Raw genomic sequence first — 17,997 nt, forward strand, 5'->3', positions numbered from 1 at the left:
AAATCCAGCCAAATAGTAGAGAGTCTCTTGTACACAGTCCTGATGTGGAGTGTTCACACCACTTCAGAAATAATTACTTTCCCCCAAAGTTGCAGGAGCATGTTTGTGACCATGAATAGCATCACGGTCCTAAAGCATCAGTCTCAGACAGACCAGGCTCAGGAAAACCATGATCTGAGATCTCCTGGAGAGTAGAACTCTTGATACCTTGCAACTTGAAAAGTGTGCGATTGCTCAGCCTGAGCACTGTTTTCAGAGCTGGCCATGTTAGAGCAGTGGTTAAACTCAAGTCTTAGAAAAGGCTTAAATGGCACAGAATCTCAGATTGTCAGTTTTTGTGTTGGCTAAGCAAGAAATCCATTACTTCTTTTTTATTATTTGAAATCCATAAAGGTTTATTTATTTGAATGAATCCATTCTTATAAAATATATTGTGTACATCAATCATCTCACACAATGCAGTGAATATATGTGTATTATTTAATTCATTTTATTGGAAGAATAAAACCCACAAATTCTTATTATTAACTTTACACCAGCATACTTTTCAAGATTTAAAACCTCATTGCTCTGATAGATGTATGTCATTGGTTTATCTATTTTACACACTTAAAAATCTAACTTTAAATAGAATCAGTATGAAGTGATAACTGGGGAGTCTTTGCTCAACTAAAAATATCGAGATAGAGAAAAACCTGAGCAAGATTTTAGAATATGCTTTATCACTTTTATTTTTTTTCACATTTAGGAAACTTAAAACTGTCTACAACTTTTAAATTCTTCCTTTTAACTACTTCATATTTAAAGATAGCTGAAGAATTTCTTCCACTCTTTCCAATTTTCCTCATGAAGAACTTTTTAAACAGCTTCTCTTTTTGAGTACCTGCTGGGGACTGGGCCTTGAACATTCTCTTGTTTAATCCCCATGGCTTCCCTTTAAGGCATAGATATTATTTCTGTTATGCCAACGTGGACAATGAGGCTCAGGGAATTTGCTTGTTCAAAGACACCTGGCTAGGAAGAGCTGGGATCACAAACTGGGATTTGACTGCATATCCTCCCAACTTCAAAGCTTACTCCTTCTTCTGCAACATTTATTTATTTATTCATGCCTTTATTCATTTATTCAGTTAATGCTGCTCCAGTGCTTACTATGGGCCAGACATGTACTGTTTGCTGGGATTAAAATGGTGAGCCAAAAAAGGGGCACTATCCCTGCCTTTGTGAAGCTGAGAATCTCTACTCCCTCCAGGTTAGTTGCTTATTCAGGATTTAAATAGATTTTTTTTTAAAGATTTTATCTGTTTATTCATGAGACACACACACACACACAGAGAGAGAGAGAGAGAGAGAGAGAGAGAGGCAGAGGGAGAAGCAGGCTCCACGCAGGGAGCCGGACACGGGACTCGATCCTGGATCTCCAGGATCACACCCTGGGCCAAAGGCGGTGCTAAACCGCTGAACCACCCAGGGTGCCCTATTCAGGATTTATAGATGAGGATTAACTTCCTGCAAAAATAGACAAGAATGTAAAGATGACCTCTTTGAAGGTTTTATGTAGGAGATGACCATTTTATAAATATTCCCGTGTGAAAGAATATTAAAATTGATTGCCAGCCCCAGGTTATATGTGTTTGCCTAGAGTCCTTGATGACTTCAAGATTAATGAAGCACAGAAATTAATTAGAGAGGCTGAAACTCAAGAAATCCCTGGTGAGGAAAATAAGGTTTATCTGATTTTTATATGAGGCAGAAGCAATGACAGAAATTGAATTCCTGTCACAAAAGATCAAATATTTGAAACATGGTTTAATAATGTTTCTGGGGTGCTAGCAGCATGAGCACATAGGAAAACACCGCCGGATTTTAGTAAAAGTGCTAAAGTCACCAGCCATCAGCTAGAAATGATAGAACCTAGTATGTACATCAGGACTTTTGTGCCTAGCAGTCCAGTTGGTCATGTACTGGGTGTGGAGGGTCAGGTCTATTAACAGGTGGGAATATTCTTCACTTCTACACATAAAAATATGTTTTCTTCTATTGGTAGGTCTTTTGTTTTGCCCCTTATGAGAGAGACAGAGATAGAAGGAACATTTCACTTTTTTCTTTAACACAGGAAAAGCAATAGCCCCAGAGCAGTGATGAGTGGCTGGTGTTCAGCCTCTGGGGAAGTAGCGTGGAGTGCCAAGGCCTGTGGGACCCTGGAAATAACATGACTTACCTAATGGGGCAGCGATTACTCAGCTCCTGCTGGTTGTTGCCACGAAAGAGGACCACTTGGTGCCAGACATTTCATTTTTTTTAAAGAGAAGCCAAGAAATCTGGATTTTTCTATGAAACCACTTGGTATTTATATCTTGGCAACTAATTAAAAAAAAAAAACTTCTCAGGCAAACACTTTTATTTTTAAAAATATTGTATTTATTTGTTTATTTATTTATATATATATAGAGAGGGACAAAGAGAGAGGGAGAGAGAATTCAAGCAGACTCCATGCTGAGGGTGGAGCCCAGTGTGGGACTCGATCCCACAACCCTGAGATCATGACCTGAGGAAAAATCAAGAGTTGGACACCCAACTAACTGAGCCACTTGGGTCACGCCTTGGGCCAACATTTTTAATTAGGTGACCAATCATCCAGGTTTGTCTGGGACTGAGGAGTCTCCTGGAACATGGGTCCTTCAGTGCTAAAACTGAGAGAGTTCTGGACACACTAGGATGTTTGGTCCTTCTAGAATGTGGAGGATAAGGAAAATATCTCTGTAGGCTGAACAAAGTCTGTAGGCGGTCAGTTTATGGTCTCTGATGAATAGGACAGCAAGCTAGAATAGGGTTCACACAGTCACATTTTCAAAGGAGGGGAAGATATTTGATGAACAGAGGACTACATATACAGGAACCAGAGTACATCCAATTGTTCACTTCTGTTCCGACAGGTCATATAGGATGGCCATGGCCAGGTTAGAAACTACTGTAATAAATGGTTGCAGTGCTATAGTGTTATTTTTTTTTTCAGCTGTTCACTTTGAAATTTGTTGAACCAAGGAACCCATTGGGGAGAAAGCCCTTCCTTGGAGAGTAGAAGATCCAGAGGGTGGAAGGAAGAGGCTGTGTTCCCTGAAAGAATGCAGACAATCAAAGGACATGTTGGAAGGTTATCTAGAAGTGCCTTGAGCTAGACTATTTTTAGTCTAAGTTTTGTAACTATAACTACAAGGGTTGATTTTTCACAAGCTTTTCTTAAAAAAATTTTTTTGAAAGGGGGGGCGATTACAGAATATTACCATGGAAAAAAACCTGAAACACTGTGTAGTCCAAAACTTCCAGTGTTGGGGAAATGGAGGTCCAGTAGCCCATAGCTAGTTACTGGCAGAATGGTTCAAACTGGATCTGTTTGGAATGGTGTAGATGGGTGCCAGTAGCATGATAAAGGAAGGCAACGTGGCTTCTCTACGTTTTATTTCTAGCAAATAACAAAGGTCTGTGGCACAAAGAAACATAACCATTAAAATCTAAAAACAATAAAAGTTATACTCTGCCTTTTGTTTATGAAATTAAATGATAATAAATCACTAAATGCTCCTATTTTTTGAAACTCAGTGCAAATTGCTTAAAATGAAGGACAGTAAAATAGGAGAATTCCCCTATTAAGAAAGGTACTGGGTTGTATCTGGGTCATTTCATGTGGGCAGCACACATTTCAAAGTCAAAACCTATGATTTGAAAAACATAGACAAGGAAGTTAAAAAAAAAGTCTTTCCAACCATCATTATACACCAGTATATATTTAGCTTCATCCTTCAGTTCCAAATGCATCACTTCTTCAGAACAGAATTTGCTTTGAAGTCTGAGAATGAACTCTGTGGTGAGGATATGCCCCCAGGGCCATATGGAGCAAGCGAAAACAACGTTGATTTTTATCTTATTACACTGGCATCCTGGACCAGCCAAAGGACTTACTGCTCGTATTTATAGTCACAAAGAGTTATCATTAAGATCCAAAGATTCACAGATTCCTTGTTTGAATAATTAGAACCCTCCTTGCTTCCTTCTGGGCCAAAATGAAATACAATTCATCTTTGGCACCTGTTTGTGTAAATTCCTAGGAATCTCAACAGAATAGGATAGAAACAATGGACCTATAGCATGAATGTCACACCAACAGACGACATAGACCAACTAAATTCCTTGCAGACTCTAAGAATCTCCTAGAAGCTAGATATCAGTGGTCACACTACCTTTATTGTGGACAGATTCCATCTGTAGCTGTAGGCCACTTTAATACAAGCTTGGTGAATAGAACAGGGTCAGAATGATTTGATATGAGAGGCCAACACTCAACAATGAGTTTATGGTTAAAGATCAGACCCATGGGTGCCTCAGCACTTACCATTCCCTTCCAGATTAGATCTAAGAGGGCAGTGAGAAGGAAGAGGTATGTTAGTTCTTGATAACCATTTAGGAGTTGATGAAATAGTAACAGGAGTCGACAAAGCACAACTATAAAACACTGTTTTGGTGTCCAGACCAGATTTCCTTCCAGGGCAAATCTCTGAGGGGGTGGTGGTTTGGGCAATGTATTTCAGGAGCAAGTCCTAGAAATATTATTGCTGGTGTGTGTGTGTGTGTGTGTGTGTGTGTGTGTGTGTGTGTGTGTATGTTTAAGCTCAGTACAACAAACATTATTATCTCACATGATTTCTGAGGGAGAGGAATTTGGGAATGGCTTAGCTGGATATTTCTGGCCTAGGATCTCTCATGAGGTTGTAGCCTAAGGGTCAGCCAGATCTGAGGTCTTCTGAAGGCTTGGCTCCAGAGTCTGCTTCCAAGATTGTGCATCCCAGGCTCAACGTGGCTCATTTACATGGCTGTTGGCTGGAGACTTCAATTTCTTCCGTTTTGCCTTCAGCCAGTTCTGTGGGCCTACTTGAGTGTCTTCATGATAAGGCAGCTAGCTTCCATCAAAGTGAGCAGTTGGAGAGAGGAGATAAGACTGTAATTAGTGTGGCTTTTGGAATTGGACTTTTGAGATTTACATAGTCTTCGTACCACTAAGTTGCTTCATTTCTTCACCTAACAGCCATTGTAGTTGGGGATAGTGTGTATTTCTCAGGGTGACTGTCTAAATTGCTTTAACTTGGGAAGAAAATGAATCCACATTGGAAGACATGGAAGACAGGAGGTGGCTATGGCATCAAAATCAGAAGTCTTTTAAATAAATGACTATTATGCATTGCTGAAAGTGGTGATAAATTATCCTTCCTCCTTCTCCTTCTCCTTCTCCTTCTCCTTCTCCTTCTCCTTCTCCTTCTCCTTCTCCTTCTCCTTCTCCTTCTCCTTCTCCTTCTCCTTCTCCTTCTCCTTCTCCTTCTCCTTCTCCTTCTCCTTCTCCTTCTCCTTCTCCTTCTCCTTCTCCTTCTCCTTCTCCTTCTCCTTCTCCTTCTCCTTCTCCTTCTCCTCCTCCTCCTCCTCCTCCTCCTCCTCCTCCTCCTCCTCCTCCTCCTCCTCCTCCTCCTCCTCCTCCTCCTTCTTCTTCTTCTTCTTCTTCTTCTTCTTCTTCTTCTTCTTCTTCTTCTTCTTCTTCTTCTTCTTCTTCTTCTTCGACATTTGGGATACAGGATTTGAGCAAGTGTTTAGCCCAAACCTTTCATTTTAAAGATGAGGGCATGAAGTGAAATTCTACATAAATATTTGAATGTTTTTATTTAAAACACTTGTCATCTTTAATTAACCTTTGTGGGTAGATTATACAGTACAGTATAGATAAACCACCTGTGGACTTTCCAAGCTCATAACAAAATGTTTACACACGATGAGGTAGATGTTATTAGTGCTTTAAGATGACGGAAGGAGATGATTGTTCACAGTGGACAAAGACAAGACAGAGACTGGCAGTGAAGGCACCAGCAATGTGGTTCTCAGCAACCTTTAAATCATGTGAATTAGAATGCAGAAAAACGATGAATATAGTAGCCTAATTGTCCTCCCCCCCCACCACAAGTGGGACAGTGGTTTGTTGTAAACAAATTTTCTTCTGCTAGGCCTCGAAACTTTTAGAAGAAGTAAGGAAAATCTTGGGTAATTTGCTTAACTTTGTTGAGAGCCTCTCTGTCAAGTGAGGCTGTTGACAGCAACTTTTTGGGATTATTGTGATGATTAGAAATACTCTTACACTAAGCTCAATAAGCGGTAGCTGATTCTATTATTGTTACTATTATTATTGTCATTATATTTTTTTCTTCAAGGCATTAAGCTTATAACCAATATGGCACTTATTCCTACCAGGGAAAACTTTTATCCCCTTCTCAAGGGGGTTTGAGGTTTCTCAAAACTACACTGAAGTATTGGAAGTTGATGGTTGGAGAAGGGGTGATTCCCCAGTCCCCTGCAGGCTTGTGAGGTAGTGTTTCCCCTGTGACTACTTGCAGCAGAATTACCTGGTTGTTAAAAGTGCGGATCCTGCCTTAGATCTCCCGAATCAGCATATCTAGGGATGAAACCTTGTAATCTCCATTCTTAACAAGCAACCCAAATGATTTTTAAAAATTTCAGAACCACTATAGGAGGTGTTATGGAGCCCTTGTGGGGCTCATAGAGGGCAAGGCAGCTGAATTGATCGTAATCAGAAGCTTCCAAAAATTTTTTTATTCTGTACCCTCATTAATAAAACCTTTTATATAATGTAATACTAATGTTTGTGTTTATATTTATTCACAAATAATTTACAAGTATCATCATGTTAAATATAATATATAGATTATAAAACAAAATAGAAATTTAAAAAAGATGATAAAAATTTATGTAAAAATTTTAATATTTGCTTCTAATGACCTAGTGGATCATAGGATATACATACCCCTTGGGATTCATACTCCCCAACCTGGAGACCACTGGCCAAACTGTAAGTGGTCACTATGGTTGTGTTTATTGAATTACCTATTAAGCAAACATTTACAGAGTTCCTTGCAATGATTCCAAGGCTTCTCTGTGGATGACCATCTCCTGTCATATTGAAGCCCTAATAACATCACTACCTCATCATATGCAAACACTTTGTTACTTCTGGGTTCTATGGTGGGAGAGTTCAGTTCATCTCCTCCAGGCAGTAGAGTGGTGCTGTATCCAGTTCAAGGCTATACTCAAAGTCACAAATATGTAGCTTAACAGAATATTTGGGATTGGAAGAAAGTTCAAGATAGTCTTGGTATATCATTAAGAATCTAAGCAATAAACTACAACAGGTAAATGGTCCTCACTGGATTAGAGAGATTACCCTGTTTGGGAAGGTTGTGTGGCACTCTGGGAAGAACACTGGACTTGGTTTGGGGAGACCTACATGTATGTCTGTGCTTCTTTCCTTATTGGCTGTGTGACCTTCTATACATTATTTATCCTCATTGGCCTTCTGTAAATGCTCCTTTGTAAGACAAGGGATAGTAACACCTTTCCTGCCTACCTGACCCAATTGCTATCACAACCAAACTCTCATCTTTGATGATGATCTCATAGAATTGCAGGCTTGATCGATTAGCTGTCAGTCACTACACACTTATTGAGTGCCCGATGGATATCCCAGAGTGCCATCAGGTAAGTAGAATTTCACTTGATTTTGCAAGAAAGTACAAGTTTTTATTCTCCTGAATTCAATAAGTGCTCATTTTCTCTCTGTGACACTTTCATTCCTACATAGGTTAAGAGAAGTGACTTCAAAGCCTGGCTTTGCCACTTTGACATTCCATTCCTTAAGCCTTCCTTTCCTCATCTGTGAAATAAGGATGAGGATATTTACCCCCCAAATTACCGTGAGGATTAGATGAGACAATTTATGTGAAGTGCTTAGTGCAGTTGAAATATAGTAAAAACTGAGTAATGATTATACTTAAATGGCAAATATTGTGAGGTACTCTTTCAACATTTTGGTTAGTACAAACTGCAACTTTATCTGTTCAGAACTGGATTTCACCTGATGATTCTAAAAAACCAAGTGGTTTGACCTTACATCTTTTTTTTTTTTTTTAAGATTTTATTTGTTTATTTGATAGAGAGAGAGAGAGAGATCGAGAGAGAGCACAAGCCTAGGAGAAGGAGAAGCAGGGAGCCCGATGTGGGACTTGATCCCAGGACCTGGGCCAAAGGCGAACATTTAACCTACTGAGCCATCCAGGCACCCCTGACCTTATGTCTTTTATATGATTAACCTTTTTATACTGGTCTTTGAGAAAGATGTTAAAAGATTTAACATTCAGGTCGGGAATGAATAATGACTAGCTTGCTAGAATGGATCTTTTTACTAGACTGTTTTAGACTGCTGTAGGTTTACGAACTGCCCCCAAATGAAGACTTCATATTTACCAGACATAAAAATAAAAGGAAAAAATATTTTTAATGTAATAAGGTACAGTCATGAAGTAGTGAGCTGGTAGTTTGTATGTGCCACAACAAAGTTGTGATCTTGACTTTTAAACTATGTGGCACAAGTCTTACCCTAATATTTGGTAACAACGGATTTTTTTTTTCTTGTTACACAAGCTATTGACATAGCTTAAGTGACTCACTTAATGACTCATGATGCAATGGATTGGCATTTCCTTCTTCCTTACTTGTACAAGGATGATTTGATTATACAGGCACATTTCAGCTGATCATAGCTTACCTTCATAATAGCCCTGCAGCTTGAAAAATGCCCCAGAGACTGACCAGTATTTGTTTCTGAGTAAACTTGAATGCAGTTTTTCTAAATGTCCTAAGTACAAACCTAATCTTTAAAACAGGGGCTCTTCTATTGCTTGAGATGGAGGCCGATCTTCTGTGTTGTAATTTCTCTTCATATCTTGCTTTGCTTTCCTATCATCGTAGACTCATAGTGGTATAGGGTATTCAAACAGTAAAGAACCTCAGTGATCTTTTAACTTTTCTCCTTCATTTTTTACATGTAAAAACTATGACCAGGCAAGTCAATCATTTTCATCAGCTTCACAGTAGAGAATAGACTAAGTCACAACTCTGAGCTCTCTGTTCGTGGTTTATTTCTACCCAACTCAGGTTCTTTCCATTCCTCTGACTCCTGATTTTTTTTTTTTTTGCTTCAGATTTATAAAAGTGTGGGTAAATTTGATTAATCTGAAACATTATGTTCAGTCCTTTCTCTAGAACAAGCCTTGATGTGTGAATGGAAATACTGGTATTTCAAGATTCTCACCATTGAGGTGTGGCAGATTGGCCATGGACATGCTATTGGATTTGGCTGTACTCATCCTATTGTATCTTTGGCATTGTGAGTCTTATAAATCGTGTGCAAAATTGTCTCCAGTTTTAGTGAATTTTCACATTGAGAAATCATGTTTATTTCTCCCTTTGCATTGCAATATGACTTAGATAAAGTATTCTGTAGTGAATTAATTATACTGCAGTTCCCAAGCCAAATTCAGGATTTATATATATTCTAAAAACCTAAATACTAAAAATATATATACTTAAAAGCCTAAAATATTGATTAATAGATTAGATACTAGAGACCCCAAACTCGTTTTTGTTTTTTTTTTAAGATTTTATTTATTTATTCATGAGACACACACAGAGAGGCAGAGACATAGGCAGAGGGAGAAGCAGGTTCCATGTAGGGAGCCCGATGTGGGACTCCATCCCAGGACCCCGGGGTTAATGACCTGAGCTGAAGGCAGATGCTCAACCCCTGAGCTACCCAGGTGCCCTTCAAAACTCATTATTGAACTTTAGTTGATGAGAGCTAATCTTATATCATGGGGGTTGTAGATATTGTATAGTAGTGGCATATTTCAAATTATTGAATCAGAAGATGATTTTTAGCAAAAATCAAGTAAAAAATTTAGTAAAAAAAGGCATTGTAGGTGTATGAGTGTAGCATCAGAATGGCATTAAGACAGGCTCCTAGAATTATGTGTTTGTAGAGAAAAATGATACCATGGAGATTTGGATATACCAGATGAACACAGCCTAGATGTTGCAATTTCAGGGTAGATAGCTGTGAATAAAGAAATATTCACTCTCCTGAGATTGGTTTTAGGAAAGTCACTAATGAATCGCAATTTGCCAAATGTCCTTCTTCAAGGAATATGACATTTGACACTGTTGTTTACTTCCTCCTGTATACTCTCTTCCTTTTAGCTTCTATGATGTTGCTGTTGCTGTGGAGTAGTTTTCTTCTGCCTTTTTGTTTCCTTCACTCATATCATAAATATTGTCATCCAGTATTCCTTACTTGGTCCTTTTTTCATGCAAAAATAAATCATGAAGATACAAAAAGAACCAAATCACGTGTGCCCAATAGCAGACACTGCTAACTGATTTTGGCAATTTTCTCTCATCCCCGATACTATCCAAGAAATCTCAGAAATGCTGCAGGAAATCACCAAATGATCAGAGTTCACCTATGAGAAGAAAAGTTTTTCCTACACCTGTTTTACATATGCATCTCAGTAGAGCTCATCTGTAGTCATGACTTTAATTCTAAAAATCCTGGGGCTTAGTCATTAGAGGCTCCGGCACCTTGCCCAGTGCCTGGAGAGCATGGTTTGGGTTGGATACATATTTGAAGAACAAATGATAAAATGTTTGATTAGTTAACAATGTCTAACTATATTCTGACATATCTTGGGTGCTTGAATGCAATTAAAATTGAAAATGCAGTGACCAGAGAGAATGTAAAAAATAGTGACAGTATTATAATGATGTATGTGCATGTTGAGAAATTTTATTCCTTTTTTTAATATTTTATTTTTTTATTTGACACACACACACACACACACACACACAACACAAGCAGGGAGCAGCAGGCAGAGGGAGAAGGAGAAGTAGGCTCCACACTGAGCATAGAGCCCAGCTTGGGGCTCCATCCCAGGACCCTGGGATCATGACCTGAGCTGAAGGCAGACGCTTATATGACTGAACCACCCAGGCGCCCTGAGAAATTTTATTTCTGAACAAAAATTACTTTCTATATGAGACGTTATAATTATTTTCAAATAAGTTAACTTAAGATCTATTCAGTAATAAGAAACACCCAGGGGAACTGTGAAAGCTTGAATTGGGGGTTTAAAGAGATAGTAGTAGGCTAGTTCAGTGGGTATTTTCCTCAAAGTTGTAAATTTCAATCCAACTCCAGTGAGAATAAAATGTGCTTTCTTTTTATTTCTAACCAAGGTTAAAGTAGTAACATATAATTTTGCACTGTACTTTGTAACTTTTTGAAAGCATTCTCAATCTTCATAATCAGGGTTGCAGCCTGACATTTTTTTCTGAACATTAATAACGTAGATGAATCACTAAAATGTTTACTGCAAAGATGCTTCCAATAAAACATGTTTAAAGAAGTAGAATAAAGTGTTTTAAACTTGGAGCCTAATTTTTCTGCTTCCTCATTTTCTCATCTTTAGATTGATCAATAAAGGAGGATTGTTAGGGGATCCCTGGGTGGCTCAGTGGTTTAGTGCCCACTTTTGGCCCAGGGTGTGATCCTGGAGACCCGGGATCAAGTCCCACGTAAGCTCCCTGCATGGAGCCTGATTCTCCCTCTGCCTGTGTCTCTGCCTCTCTCTGTGTCTCTCATGAATAAATAAATAAAATCTTAAAAAAAAAAAAAAAAGAAGGATTGTCAAAGAAGGGAGTATTGTCCACTGAGGTAATATCACCTAAATTTTATTTGTTTGCATTCCACTTTTGTCATTTTTTTCTGTTTTATGAAGGCACGATAGTACCTAGCATAGAGTGCTAAATAAACGTTGGATGTTACAATTCTATGTTATCAAAGATGCTTGGCTTAGGTTGGGGTTCTGAAGTGTACATTTTTAAAATCATGTAATACTGTGGTAGTTCTCAGGGGCTGGGTTTGAAGGCCCAAAGTGTGAGCCACCATCTCATACTAGATTTTACACTAATGTACATATGATTTCAAGGTATAACTAGAAAGCCAAAGCACAGAGATGGGGGACTAAAGTCCAGGACAGGAGGCCCAGCTCGTTTATGATGTATTAATTTTCTAACGCAGGTGTTGGCAAACTTTTTCTGCAAAGAGACCTTTGGTAAATATTTGACACTTTGTAGGCCATATGGTTTCTGTTGTAGTTACTCAACTCTGCTGTTGTAGTGCAAATGTAACCACAGACAATACATGTTCCAATAAAGTTTTATAAAAATAAGTGGTATCCTGGATTTGTTCCAGTTTGTACACTCCTACTCTAGTGGTACGGTTTTGGTGCTCAATTAGTTTTCTGAACTCAAAAAATTATTTTTTAATCTTATTTTATTTTTTTTATCCTTTGTATGTGTTTGCCTTGCTAAGTCATTAATTTTTATCTTGCTCATTTTCAATGTGGACTGAACTTTAGTTTGCTCTGATGTAGGTGCATTCTTCTGGACACTTTCTACCTCATCTGAGATTTGTTTCTCTTCATTCAGAGCATGGTTTATGAGCTACATAATGAGGTTAGAACTACATGCAGTCTTCATTGGAAGACCTGATCCCCATTCTCTCATCTGAGATTTTGTTAAATATTTTATACTGAAGATCAGTTAAACTAGTTGGGAATGCATTTTATTCTTGGACAGATTCTCTCAGGCTTTAGTTCATTTTCCAGTTTTTCATGGAGCCCTGGAAAATGGTAAAGCCTGGAGTGTTAACTCCTCCTGATACTGCCGTGCACTCATCGGTGCACATATCTCTAAATTCTGGGGGTGGAGTGGGGAGAGAGGGGAGATGTGTTAGCAAGAATTTTCTGGATTTGTTTTACTCAAAATATTCAATATTGTTTCTGGTAACTAAGAACAGGACTAATAGACACTCTCAATTCCTTTTATTTCTATTTTTTTAGATTTATCTTTTCAAAGTTTATGACATAAGCTTAGACTCTTCTTGTCTAGTGCTTGAGGGCTTTTATTCCTTTTTGCTTTCACATTGCTCACATACCTATTTTGTCTATTTGGGAGCAGAATCATATGGTGGTTAAAGATATAAGCTCTGGATTTAGACTGCTTGGGATCAAACCTCAGGTCTACCAAGTACTAGCTAGGATTTGTGCTTCAATCTCTACATCTGTAAAATGGGGATGATAGTAGTATTGGTTTTCACAAAGGTATTATATTATCAAATGAATTAATATGTATAAACTTCTATGCCATGTAAAGTATAGTAAGCAATATTCATATTTTAAATATTATTGATACATATTTTTGATTTTTATTTCCTCAAATATTAAAATAGGTGATTGTGCTATTTGGTTAACTCTGCCATACTGGCCTTCAGATTTACTATTCTTGAAGCTGTATCATCATTCTTTATTAGAAATTAAACCTAAACAACTGATAACAAACTATATCTTAATCACTTATGGATGGTAGAAGCAGCAGAAAAAAAAGAGGGCATTTAATATATTAATAGATAAGTAAGTTGGAAAGGGTTAGCCCGTTTATAAATGAGATTGATTCATTCTTAGCTCTGGGTAGCCTTAATTTATTCTGCTGGCCTGGCTCATATGTGACTTGACTTGCCACAGAGCATACACTTCCTACTTTGTTTTGTCTGTTTGTCTCAGACTCTTCCAAATCCCCTCCCTTGACCTTGTCTTTTGGCCACAAATGCCATTTCTCATCTCTTGCCACCTGGAATGATGTTGGTCTCACTCTATCCATTACTTTCCATGTAAAGGAAGTATTTGTATTCCTGGCTCCAAATGGCAGAGAGATTGGTCATTGCTTGCTATGTTTTCACCCAATGTATTAGGTACAGACTGGGTTCTTCATTTAATTAGATTATGGGGTTTAGAGTGAAAGGATCCTATCAAAACCAGGGATACTGGCTCTTTAGAAATCTCTTGGCACTTAAACATTAGTGGAACTTTTTCAGCATTAGGGACTTGGGATTTATGGATGAGTCTAGTTTTTTTTTTTTAAATAATAGTAACAATTTTTATTTTTTTAAAGATTTATTTATTTATTTATTTATTTATTTATTTATTTATTTATTCATGAGAGACACAGAAAGAAAGAGTGGCGGAGACACAGGCAGTGGGAGAAGCAGGCTCTGTGCAAGGAGCCTGATGTGGGACTTGATCCTGGAACTCCAGGATCATGCCCTGGGCCGAAGGCAGGCACCCAACTGCTGAGCCACCCAGGGATCCCAAATTTTTATTTTTCATTTTAATTTTTAAATTATTGTATAGTTGAAACATGATTGATAGACCTAGTTTTGCATAGATTATTTTTAAGGTCTTCTCCCAATCCTCTTACAGTGTGAGTTTTTTAAATCTTGGAATTACATTGCAGCAAAAATGAAATAAACCACGCTATTTTTTCTTATAATTAACTTTATTCAAAAGTTTTAAAAAATTTACACCTGACAGTAGTCAATGCAAAAGTTCAAATTTGCTAGATACTTATATTGGCAGGTGAACTCAATCTTACATTTAACTAAGCAACACCCATGGTCAACTGTGAGGGCTTCACATGCATTCTTTCATCTTCACCAAAACCCTCTTCCTTGTGATTCAGCAAATACACTTGTCTTTGTGAAGTGTATGTTCTAGCAAGATATAGGAAAAAAAAAAAAAGAAAGAAAGAAAGAAAGAAAGAAGAAAGAAAGAAAGAAAGAAAGAAAGAAGAAAGAAAGAAAGAAAGAAAGAAAGAAAGAAAGAAAGAAAGAAAGAAAGAAAGAGAGGAAAGAAGCAACTCTTTCAATAAAAGGAGCATGCCGAATGGGAAGCAAAGTGAAATTAAGTTTTTGGTAGAATGAAGATCAAGTAGAAACCCCCAGCCTTTGATGAAAATATTTCTCAGAAGTGTACAGCTACTCTCCTACCTTAATACTGAACATGAGAAGATTAGCATGACTCATCGCTGATGCTAACGCTTAATCTGAAAATCAAAGAATATCTTTGATAACATTTTTGTCTTTGTTTCCCCAAATAGATTTTTTCATGAAAGAGAATGTGCTTCTTGAGTTATGATTAATTGAGGGTTTGATTTTTTTCTCTTAGCTCTTTTTTATGTGCTACTAGCAGAATTAGGTGTGACCATAATACTTAGTTAGTCTGAGTCATGGTGGCTCATGTGGTCAAGAACATAAGTCAAAGTTTAATATCTCCAAGTTTCTATGTAGCCAGTCTGCATGAGATCCCAGTGATGAAACAAATCTTGTAGTCATGTCTTGTTCTACTCTATTCATATGAATATGTCAAAAATTAAAACAATAGTAGCATGTTTCTTTAAACAAATTAGGCAGCATTTCAAGTATTCAGAGTAATTCTGGAAATAATATAACAGACTCAAGTTACTGCAATCCACATTTTACAAAGGATTTGAGAGTTTTTAAATTCTTAAAAAATTCAGTGTAAAAGGTAAAGGTCTTTGTCTCTCCTTAATACTCTTTCCTTCCCTTTCTCCTAAGAGGTCATTGTTCTGAAGATGGTGTATGCAGCACTTACCTATCGCTGTGTGTAAAAAATTACTCCAAGCTCTTAGAGTCCTAAAACAACAACCAATTATTATTCATGAGTCTATAGGTCAGCGGGGTGGTTCTATTGATATGAGATAGAGTGGGCTGATCTTAATAAGGCTTGCTCATGTGTCTACGGTCAACTGGCAGGTCAGCAGGGAGCTAGCTCATCATGATGTGGTCTTAATCATGTGTCTGGTGGTTAGCTGATTGTAGGCTTGAAGTGATGGAATTGGCTGGCCATGGGTTGCTCATTACTCATCAACCTAGCTCAGGCTTATTCACAAGGCAACAGAGAGGTTCAAAGAGGGAAAGTGGAATGGAAATGTATAAGGCCTCTGGCAAAACATTGCTTTCCCTGCATTCTGTTGGTGAAAATGAGTGTCAACAAAGACATCAGACTAAAGAGATGGGAAAATAGACTTTGCTTCTTGGAAATACCACTGGACATTCAAAAAAAAAGGGAAATACCACTGAAAGTAGTGGTAAATATTATACGGGGGAGTGGATTTCTAGGAGGGGAGGAAAGATTGTGTCTGTTTCTGTGATCTACAAGTGTATATATTTTTTCCTTGTATGTGGCTTACATTTTTAATAGATGTGTTTATATTTAAAATATCTTGTATTATAAAAGTTAACACAATGAATATTCTATTCAATATATGATTTTGTACTTTTTTTTTTTTTTAAATCACAGCCACTGGGTGGCTCAGTGGTTGAGCATCTGCTTTTGGCTCAGGTCATGACCCTGGGGTCCTGGAATCAAGTTCCGCATCAGGCTCCCCACAGGGAGCTGGCTTCTCCCTTTGCCTATGTCTTTGCCTCTCTCTCTGTGTCTTTCATGAATAAATAAATAAAATCTTTTAAAAAAATTAATAGTGATGTTTTTGAAACTTATTGTTATGATTAGTTCAATGCATACAGTATCACAATTATTTATACATTCTCTTATTGATGACCATCTAAATTATTTCCCATTATTTTTTGCAATCACAAGCAAAATTGCAATAAACATTGTTGTATGTAATTTTGTGTGCATATAAGAGAGTTTCTCCAGGTACATTTCTAAAAATGAACCTATAAGATTGTACCATTCATACATTTCAAGCTTTATTAGATATTGTCAAATTGTTCTCCAAAGTAGTTAGACCAACTTACATACCAAATTATTGTGTAAAAGTTTCATTTCCCCCTGTATTCTTATGAATTACACTTTGCCTTATCAGGTTTACTTTTATATTTTGTGAACCCAGTTGAAAATCATTATCAGTTTAATTATATATCATTTAGTAAGATTAAAAATATTTCATATGTACATTGACCAGATAAATTTCCTCTTTAGTAAATTTTCTGCCTATTCATATATATTAACATTTACATTTTATTTATTTATTTATTTATTTATTTATTTAGCATGCATGAGTGTGGGGGTGGGGAGGGACTCAAGCAGCTCTATACCCAGCATGGAGCCCATTGTGGAGCCAATATCATGACTCTAAGATCATGATCTGAGCCAGTCAGTCACTTAACTGACTGGGCCACCCAGGTGCCTTTAAATTTTATTTTATTTATTTGTATTTATTTAAACCCTCTATGTATTATTAGTTCCAGAGGTAGAGTTTAGTGATTCATCAGTTGCAGATAACACCCAGTGCTCATGACATCAAGTGTCCTCCTTAATGCCCATCACCCAGTTACCTCATCACCCACCCTTCTCCCCTCCAGCAACCCTCAGTTTGGTTCCTATGGTTAAGAGTCTGTAATGGTATGTTTCCCCATCTGATTTCATCTTATTTTATTTTTTCTCTCCTTTCCCTATGATCTTCTATTTTGTTTCTTAAATTCCACATATGAATATCATCATGTACTTGTCTTTCTCTGACTTATTTTGCTCAGCATTTTACTCTTTAGCTCTATCCATGTCCCTACAAATGACAAGATTTCATTCTTTTTATGGCTAAGTAATATTTCATAGTATGTAAGTGTGTGTGTGTATATATATATATATAATGTGTGTGCGTATATAATGTGTGTATGTGTGTGTATGTATGTGTATATATATGTATATACACACATACATAGCACCTCTTCTTTATCCATTCATCAGTTGATGAGCATTTGGGCTCTTCCGTAACTTGACTATCATTGATAATGCTGCTATAAACATAGAAGTGCATGTATCCTTTTGAATAGTATTGTATTCTTTGGGTAAATACACAGTAGTGCAATTACTGGATCATAGGGTAGTTCTATTTTTAACTTTTTGAGGAACCTCTATACTGTATACCAGTTTGCATTCCCGCCAACAGTGCATGAGTGTTCCTTTCTCTCCACGTCCTTGCCAATACCTGTTGTTTCTTATGTTGTTAATTTTAGCCATTCTGACAGGTGTGAGGTGAAATCTCATTGTAGTTTTGATTTGCATTTCCTTGATGGTAAGTGATGTTGAGCATCTTTTCATGTGTCTGTTCGCCATCTGTATGTCTTCTTTGGAGAAATATCTGCTCATGTCTTCTGCCTGTCTTTTAATTGAA

The sequence above is a fragment of the Canis lupus genome, chromosome 7 (genome assembly GCF_003254725.2).
Source record: "Canis lupus dingo isolate Sandy chromosome 7, ASM325472v2, whole genome shotgun sequence".
Lineage (NCBI taxonomy): Eukaryota > Metazoa > Chordata > Mammalia > Carnivora > Canidae > Canis > Canis lupus.